The following is a 7908-nucleotide window of genomic DNA, read 5'->3' as shown; positions in this document are numbered from 1 at the left end:
TCTTTTATTCAAATATTATATTCTTGTATATTATAATTAATATATTTGTTTGGTTTTGTTATAAGATTTGAGTGCAAATACCTTTTTTGAATATATATAAGGATGAAGTCATGTTAAGATTCAAGATAAGACTTTGATTTTTGCATTTAAAAAAAGAAACAATTTTTACTTGGTGAGTAAAACTCAAAATTAGAGAAATAGTGAAATACATAATTTATTTAGAATTGTTAGATTATTTTTGTCCTAGGTCAATATTTATAAGACAATTCTAGCTAACATGATAAGTCTTGATGGTACTAGGAGATTAAATGTATTATCGATATCATTTCCAAATTGCTTATAAAATATTTTGAATCCCACATATTTTTTATTTTTTGTTATACTCTTCATTTTTTAGTATATTTGATAAATTTTTAATAATAAAAATAAAAATTTAAAAAAATAAAAAAAGATGATGATGAAAAGAAGAAGAAAAAGATAAGAAGAAAGAGGAAGAGTGTTGAATTATGCAAAATTTATCAAAGTAAAAATACACCGAAATTTAGTAACAAGTATAGATAAATTTCTTAGTTTTTACGCTAAATTACTTAATGATTGCGATACTTCGAAAACAAGCACACAAACAATATTGAATTATTAAAAAAAATACATTCAAATTAATTTTGGATCAAACGACGTCATTAATATAACAAAAATTCAACGATAATGATAATAATAATAATAACGACGATAACAACAAAAAAAATGCCGATAACTATATAATAATAATAATTGTTACCTAGATTATTATTTTTTAGTTTAATATTAATGATAACTAATTATAATTGGAGTACATAATGAATACATAAGGTTAATCATAACAAATTTTAAAATAAAAAGAACCAATTTTTTTAGTCACGCAAATCCTAGCAACAATATGATTTATATGGTTAACTAAAATTAAAGCTGAATTAATATAATTTGAGGATATGATAGGAGGAAATAAGAAACAAAAAATTTCTCAAATAGAACATACAAAAGATGCCAAAGGAAAGTACTATCCTAACCAACTGGTTTCAGGCCTCGGCCTAGGCCTAAGGACGCCATCCATAGCCTTAAGTTTTTAATTTAACTAGTGATAGGCCGAATTCAAGGCAATCCTATCATAGCTAGCTACCAACTACACATTTCACCGCCGCAAACTAAAAAACGAAAAAATAAATATTTGCACAGAGACAGAAATTTTGCTAAAACTCCAAAACAAAATATCTGTTATCTAAGATCTAAAATGTCACTAAAACTCCCTTCTGCCTCTCACTTTCACTTTCACTCTCATTCTCAGGAATAGCAGAAGAAGGTGAAGAAACAGGTGTCTTCGAAGACATCTCTCGATCATTATGGAATTTGATAAAGACTCCGCCTCTTAACTACCAAACTCTTACACACACCTTCCGAAAATTTCTGATGACTAAGGAGGTTGGCGAGTTTGTTAGCGAGAAACTCGCAGGAGCCATGACTAAAGCCATACTTTGCCCTCTTGAAACCATCAGAATAAGAATGTTCGTTGGTGTTGGCTCCAAAAATATCGCTGGTAGCCTTGTTCAGCTTATAGAAGAGCAGGGTTAGCAAAGATTGTGGGCTGGAAACACCATCAATATGTTTCGTATAATTCCTACACAGGCTATTGAGCTTGGCACCTTTGAGTGTGTAAAACGGGCAATGACATCTTTCCAAAACAAACAGAAACAGGAAGAATGCCCCAGTTTGCAGATAGGTTTCATCATGAACTTATCTTTGTCCTGCCGTGACCGGGGCAGTTGTAGAATTGCCAACACACTCTTGTCACCCTCGTGAGATTCTTAAGGATCAGTTGACTGTGTAAGTCCTGAAGTCTACCTTAATTTGAGCATTGCAGTAAAATTATTTACTTGAAGTCTGCCATATTATTACTTCATGTATGATACAATAAAGAAGTCATACCGTCAAACTAAACATAAGAAGTCTGTGGCGAGGAAGCGGCTAATGGTGGGAGCTTTGCAAAGTAAGTGTCCGCCAAACATGGCAGCTGCACCTTCAGAATTGATTCGAGAAGAAGGTTTGAAGGAATTCGAAATAAAAGATTTTGGTGATCTCAAGTATTTCTCGAAGATGGAAGTAGCACACTCTAATTCTGTAATTTACATTTACTTGCAACTCTCTCTCCACTCTATTTGATTATAGTTAGAAACTTCTGAAATAATCAAGTATTATTTTAACGGATAATATTACTTACATGAAGATGATAATTAATGTTAGATGATAATTAATTATAGTAAGAGTACATGAAGAGTACATAAGACTAACTACAAAACATTTTTTTAGTTTTTTATTTTTCATTCATTTAAAATTTAGGTAATAATAATGATCATGATGATGATGATGGAGAAGGAAGACAAATGAAAAGAAGAAATCAAAATGAATAAAAGGAAGAGGAAGAGGAGAATGTAGTGATGGTAGTAGTGATGATAATAATAAAAAAAATAAGAGAAGAAAGAAGAAGAAAAAAAACAGCAACCGAAATGTTAGTAAGAAGAAGACGAATAAGAGAAACGAAAAAGAAGAAGAAACCTAACAGCTATAACAACTTGATTAGACTTCACTAAATATTTTAATTTGTTTAGATGTAAAATTTTATTCCTTAACAAAATCTTATTTTAAAAAACTAGTCTAAATAAGTTCAGAACCCAAGTAAAGATGATAGAATATGTGTCAATATAATTTGCAAAGAATTAATTATTCAATTGTATTAAAATATTTTTCTTTATACAAAAATAAAATAGAAGAGTGCTAGGAGCCAGTAAATTTTGTGATTTATAGCCATGATTAATTAGTTATTATTAGTATTTTTAATAGTATGAGATTATATCTAATGGTATGATTCACTTTTCTTTTGAGAGCTAAGTATTAATCAAACGGGCCTGCTACACATACAAGCAAAAAGGCCCTACAAGTCATACAAGCTCCCAGCCCACACTCCTTGCACACGCGCACTGAATTACTTTGAATGGAGCGTAACATTCATGCGCTCTATTCAACACTCGCGCTTCGCAAAAATCGCTCCTTAATGGCGCACTCTTCCACTTCTCCAAGCCATTCGAAGAAAATATAACCGTTCTATTTTCGAGCAACAATGCAAATGGCAGAGATAGTAATCGTCGCGAAAATCAGAATACTCCATCAACACAACATAGAACTCTCGATCAAGAATCTCTAGAAAAAACAAAGTTATAATACTCAAGGTACGTTACGTTACTATTTTACTCATCCTCTATATTTTCCAGATTTCGAAAACGAAGAACTAGGTTTTACTGTTCTTCTAGGTTTTACTGTTCTTCTACGTTCTTCTAGGTTTTACAGTTTTTAATGTTCTACTTGTTCTAGGTTTTAATGTTATTATTGGTTCTAGGTTATACTGTTCTTATTAGTTGTTCTAGTTGTTACTATTCTTGTTGTTCTAGTTCTTCTGGTAATTGATTTTTGGAAGTATATTGCTTGATTTGGTGAGTGTATATGGAGTATTTTGTTGGGTGTATATTTCTGAACTGATATACTATAGTATAGTGATCACTTGCAACTGTTCTAATATTTGCTTGTCCATGGGTGTATATTGCTTCACCTTGTAATGTTGCTTGACGTTGTATATTAATGCATGTTTGAGTAATATCTGACTGATATCTATGGGTATATCTGACTCATATATATGGGTGTATGTGAATCATATGTATGGGTGTATCTTACTGATATTTATGGGTGTATCTGACTGATATCTATGGGTGTATTTGATTCATATCTATGGGTGTATCTGACTCATATTTATGGGTGTATCTGAATAATATGTATGGGTGTATCTGACTCATATCTATGGGTGTATCTGACTGATATCTATGGGTGTATCTTACTGATATCTATGGGTGTATTTTTCATTTCAGAAAAAATGGCAGGCAGAAACCAAGCTGGAAAAAATGTAAGAACAAATATATGTCTTAGATGAAATTATTTTTATATAATAGAAATATATCTGACTATAATTTTGCTTTGTTTACAGCAAACCAAAGACCTTAAGTGTGCAACCCATTTGTTAAATGAGAAATTCAGAAACATGAGCGAGAAGAAGAAAACAATTGTTAGGGATTTGGTGGCTTGATGCACATCCCGCCACTGATTAATGCAAACGAATACACAACTTACACCCAAGTGTCAGATAGATTCTAAGGATATTAACACTGATTAATGTAACTATTATATGATTGATGTAACTGATTAATGTAACAAATTGAACACATGCTGTAAAAATTTACCAATTATGAGTAAAATTCTCTCTGCTGTATTCAAAATGTCTGAATTACATGTACAATAATATGAAGAAAAACATCAAACTAAATATACACCCATGACCTGACATTTTTTACACCCAAAAGAAAGTTGAATATACACCCAAAATTCTATCCCCTGATGCTTTATCCCTAAAACCCTGAACTCTAAACCTTAAACCCTAAACCCTAGACACTAAAACCAAAACCCTAAACCATAAACCCTAAAAACCTAAACCATAAACCCTAAACCCTAAACCCTAAAAACATAAACCCTAAACCCTAAAACTCTAAACCAAATGTCTGAATTACAGGTACTATAATATGAAGGAAAATATCAAACCAAATATACACACATGACCTGACATTTTTTACACCCAAATAAAGTTGAATATACACCCAAAATTATATCCCCTGATGCTTTATCCCTAAAACCCTGAACCCTAAACCCTAAGCCCTAAACCCTAAAACCTTAAACACTAAACCCTTAAAACTAAATCCTAAACCCTAAACCCTAAAACCTAAACACTAAACCCTAAAATCCTAAAACCCTAAAACCATAAACCCTTAAACCCTTAAACCATAATAAAAAAAACAAACAATATTTTATAACATAAACAGCATATTGTGAAACATATATATGTATATATATGTAAAATGTGAAACACAAGAAAATTCACAAAAATACACCCAAAACAATAGTGCTTTTACACCCATATTCTGTAACTATACACCCAAAGAGTTATCCGCTGCTACTGGTACACTGAACTGATAATTCATAACACGTCCTTGAACATCTCTGCTTAGTTTGCTGTGCTGTTTGAGCATCTCTGCTTTACTTAGACAGCAAGAGTGTGAATGATCCAGCACAACCTTTGAAATGATCCAAGCACCAACATCCTTCAATGTGTGTATATAAATTCTTGCAGGACAGTTTAAACCGGCTGTCGGATTCGTCTTCTCGGTCAAAGATATTTTAAATTTTCATTTTTTCTCTCTGCTACATGTAATCAATTGATTCTTAATCTCGTTTTCCTTCCTATTTGTACTCCGAACTCTTGTAGAAAAACCTGCAGCCTTGGCGTAGTTTCTGTAAAATTTTCCAGCATCTTCAAGGGTGGTAAAGGTCATTCCAACCTTCGAAACAAACTGGTCACCAACAACAGAAAGAGGCTGCAGAATACACCATGTCAAAAACTAAAAATACACCCAATCATTGCTGATATAATACTCCCGAACAGTAACAACTCAACTAAAATGACAATAAAAGCCATAAACTGTAAATACACAGGCTGCATAATACACCATGACAAAAAATAAAAATTCACCCAATCATGTCTGATATAATACACCCGAACGACAACAACTCAGCTAAAATAACAAAAAAATAATAAACTGTAAATACACATGCTGCAGAATACACCATATCAAAAATTAAAAACACACCAAATCATGTCTGATATAATACACCCGAACAACAACAACTCAGCTAAAATAACAGAAAAAGCCATAAATTGTAAATACACCCACACTTCCTGCAAAAATACACCCAAAAAGTTCTGATATACACCCGAACGTCTGCTATAAATTCCAGATAATAAATCAAAACTAATACATTAGAATCAATCCACCGATTTATGTTCACGCGTTAGTTTTACAGTCAATATTTACGAATTATTCAGCTACACAATGCTATACAAATTACTACAACAAAAATCAGAGTAATCGTATGTAAATCAAACCTCAGGAACTTCATTAGATTCAAATTCATAATCCACTTCACCCTGATTCAGCTGACAATCTGAGGTTGAATCATCCATTATCTTCAAAATGAGTTCAAACTTTGATTTCAAAAAACAAAAAATCGAATAGAAAACGAAGCTTGAGTTACAGAGAGAGAAGAACGAGAAGAAGAACGAAGAAGGAAATAAGGAGAACGAGCAAATCTAGAAATAAGGAGACGAAGAAGGAAACAAATCTTTTAAATTTGATAGTTATATATACGCGGGATCTTTATATAGCGCGTGCATGGGACGTAACCCTTACAACGCGTTTTGGGTTTTTATTCGTTAATTAACTTATAAAGCATATGCAGAACTTTTCTGTTAATCAAATTATAATAAAAATATTAGTCTCTAAACTTTCTCAATAAAATAAAATAAATAAAATCGCAACAAATGAACAAATATTCAATTCATATTTATTTAGATTTAACGTTAATTTACAACACTATACATTTCTAGTAAACTTCAATTTACACTACATTCCACGTTATTTTGAATTACACCATACTGAATCACATATTTGCTGGGATAATGAATAGTTACGTTGAACACACATATTAATGTATGTAATTATGATAATATACACATTTTTATTGCTTCATATCTCTTCAATAATCCTGCCCTGTTTTTGAGTAACGTAAAACCTACAACACACGACACAGGAATTAGGAAAACAATAATGAATTTGCGAATATTAGAAACTTTGAAAGATGAGGTCAGCTAGGTAAATTAAATTGAATTTTTGTTTGTAATGATATCTTTGATAATCTCTATGAATAAAAAATAATTGAGAGAATTCCACTTTTTTTTTCTTAAAAAATGTTAAAATAACACTTTTTTTTTCTCTTTATTTATAAAATATATATATTTTTTTATAACGGTTAAAAAACTTTCTCTTTAATTTATTGTAAATTTTTTGTGTTAACTAATGTTAATTTTATCTATTTTTCAAAAAAAATAAATTATCTTTTACAAAAATACTTTTTAGCAAAAATTTTATTTTTTATTATTAAATTTTACTTATCAAAATATCTTTTAATAAATTATTTTTTATTGATTAAATTGTATATTTATCAAAATATTTTTTAAGATATCCTTCAATAATTTTTTTAATTATTAAATTGTGATTTTACCAAAATTTTTATTAACAGTTATAGTTATATTTTACTATTAATTTTTCGATATTAATATATATTATTTTAACATTAAATAAAAAAGTTCATATTAACAGTGATAAAAATTTTTTTATTTAAGGTTAAAATAATATATATTGATATCGAAAAATTAATAATAAAATATAAAAATAATTTTTAAATAAAAATTTTGGTAAAATCACAATTTAATAATTAAAAAATTATTGAAACATATTTTAGAAAAAAATAAATTAATTATTAATTTCTTTAAAAAATATTTTAATAAAAATACAATTTAATCAATAAAAAATTAATTTATTAAAGAATATTTTGATAAGCAAAATTTAATAATACAAAAATAAAATTTTTACTAAAAAGTATTTTTCTAAAAAATAATTTATTTTTTCTTGAAAAATAGATAAAGTTAATGTTAGTTAACACAAAAATTTAAAATGGATTAAAGAGAGAGTTTTTTAAAGGTTATAAGGGAGAGAAATGCATATTTTATAGATAGAGGAGTGTCATTTTAGCATTTCTTACGAGAAGAGAATGGAATTTTTTCAAAATAATTTTATCTTTAAATTAAATCTTACATTTGAAATAATATATAAAAATTAAAAATTGATTTTTTTAAATCTATAGGATTAACAATATAATCAAGAT

General features: G+C 29.2%; 1 protein-coding gene and 1 pseudogene across 1 annotated transcript in view; one reads left to right on the top strand and one right to left on the bottom strand.

The window, feature by feature from the left end:
* Nucleotides 1-277: 277 nt before the first annotated feature.
* LOC107482586 (probable mitochondrial adenine nucleotide transporter BTL1) lies at nt 278-4162 on the top strand (annotated as a pseudogene).
* A 2409-nt stretch (nt 4163-6571) lies between these two features.
* The window catches only part of LOC107482808 (cysteine proteinase inhibitor-like), a 3458-nt gene continuing 2121 nt past the window's right edge, over nt 6572-7908 (bottom strand). The window contains exon 3 of the mRNA XM_052261145.1: nt 6572-6756. The gene's annotated coding sequence lies outside the window, so the exon portion shown is untranslated. The remainder of the gene's footprint in view (nt 6757-7908) is intronic.

This window comes from Arachis duranensis, chromosome 4 (genome assembly GCF_000817695.3).
Source record: "Arachis duranensis cultivar V14167 chromosome 4, aradu.V14167.gnm2.J7QH, whole genome shotgun sequence".
Taxonomy (NCBI): Eukaryota; Viridiplantae; Streptophyta; class Magnoliopsida; order Fabales; family Fabaceae; genus Arachis; species Arachis duranensis.
The sequence above is the reverse complement of the archived record's forward strand: the minus strand, read 5'-3'. Positions and strand labels throughout refer to the sequence as shown.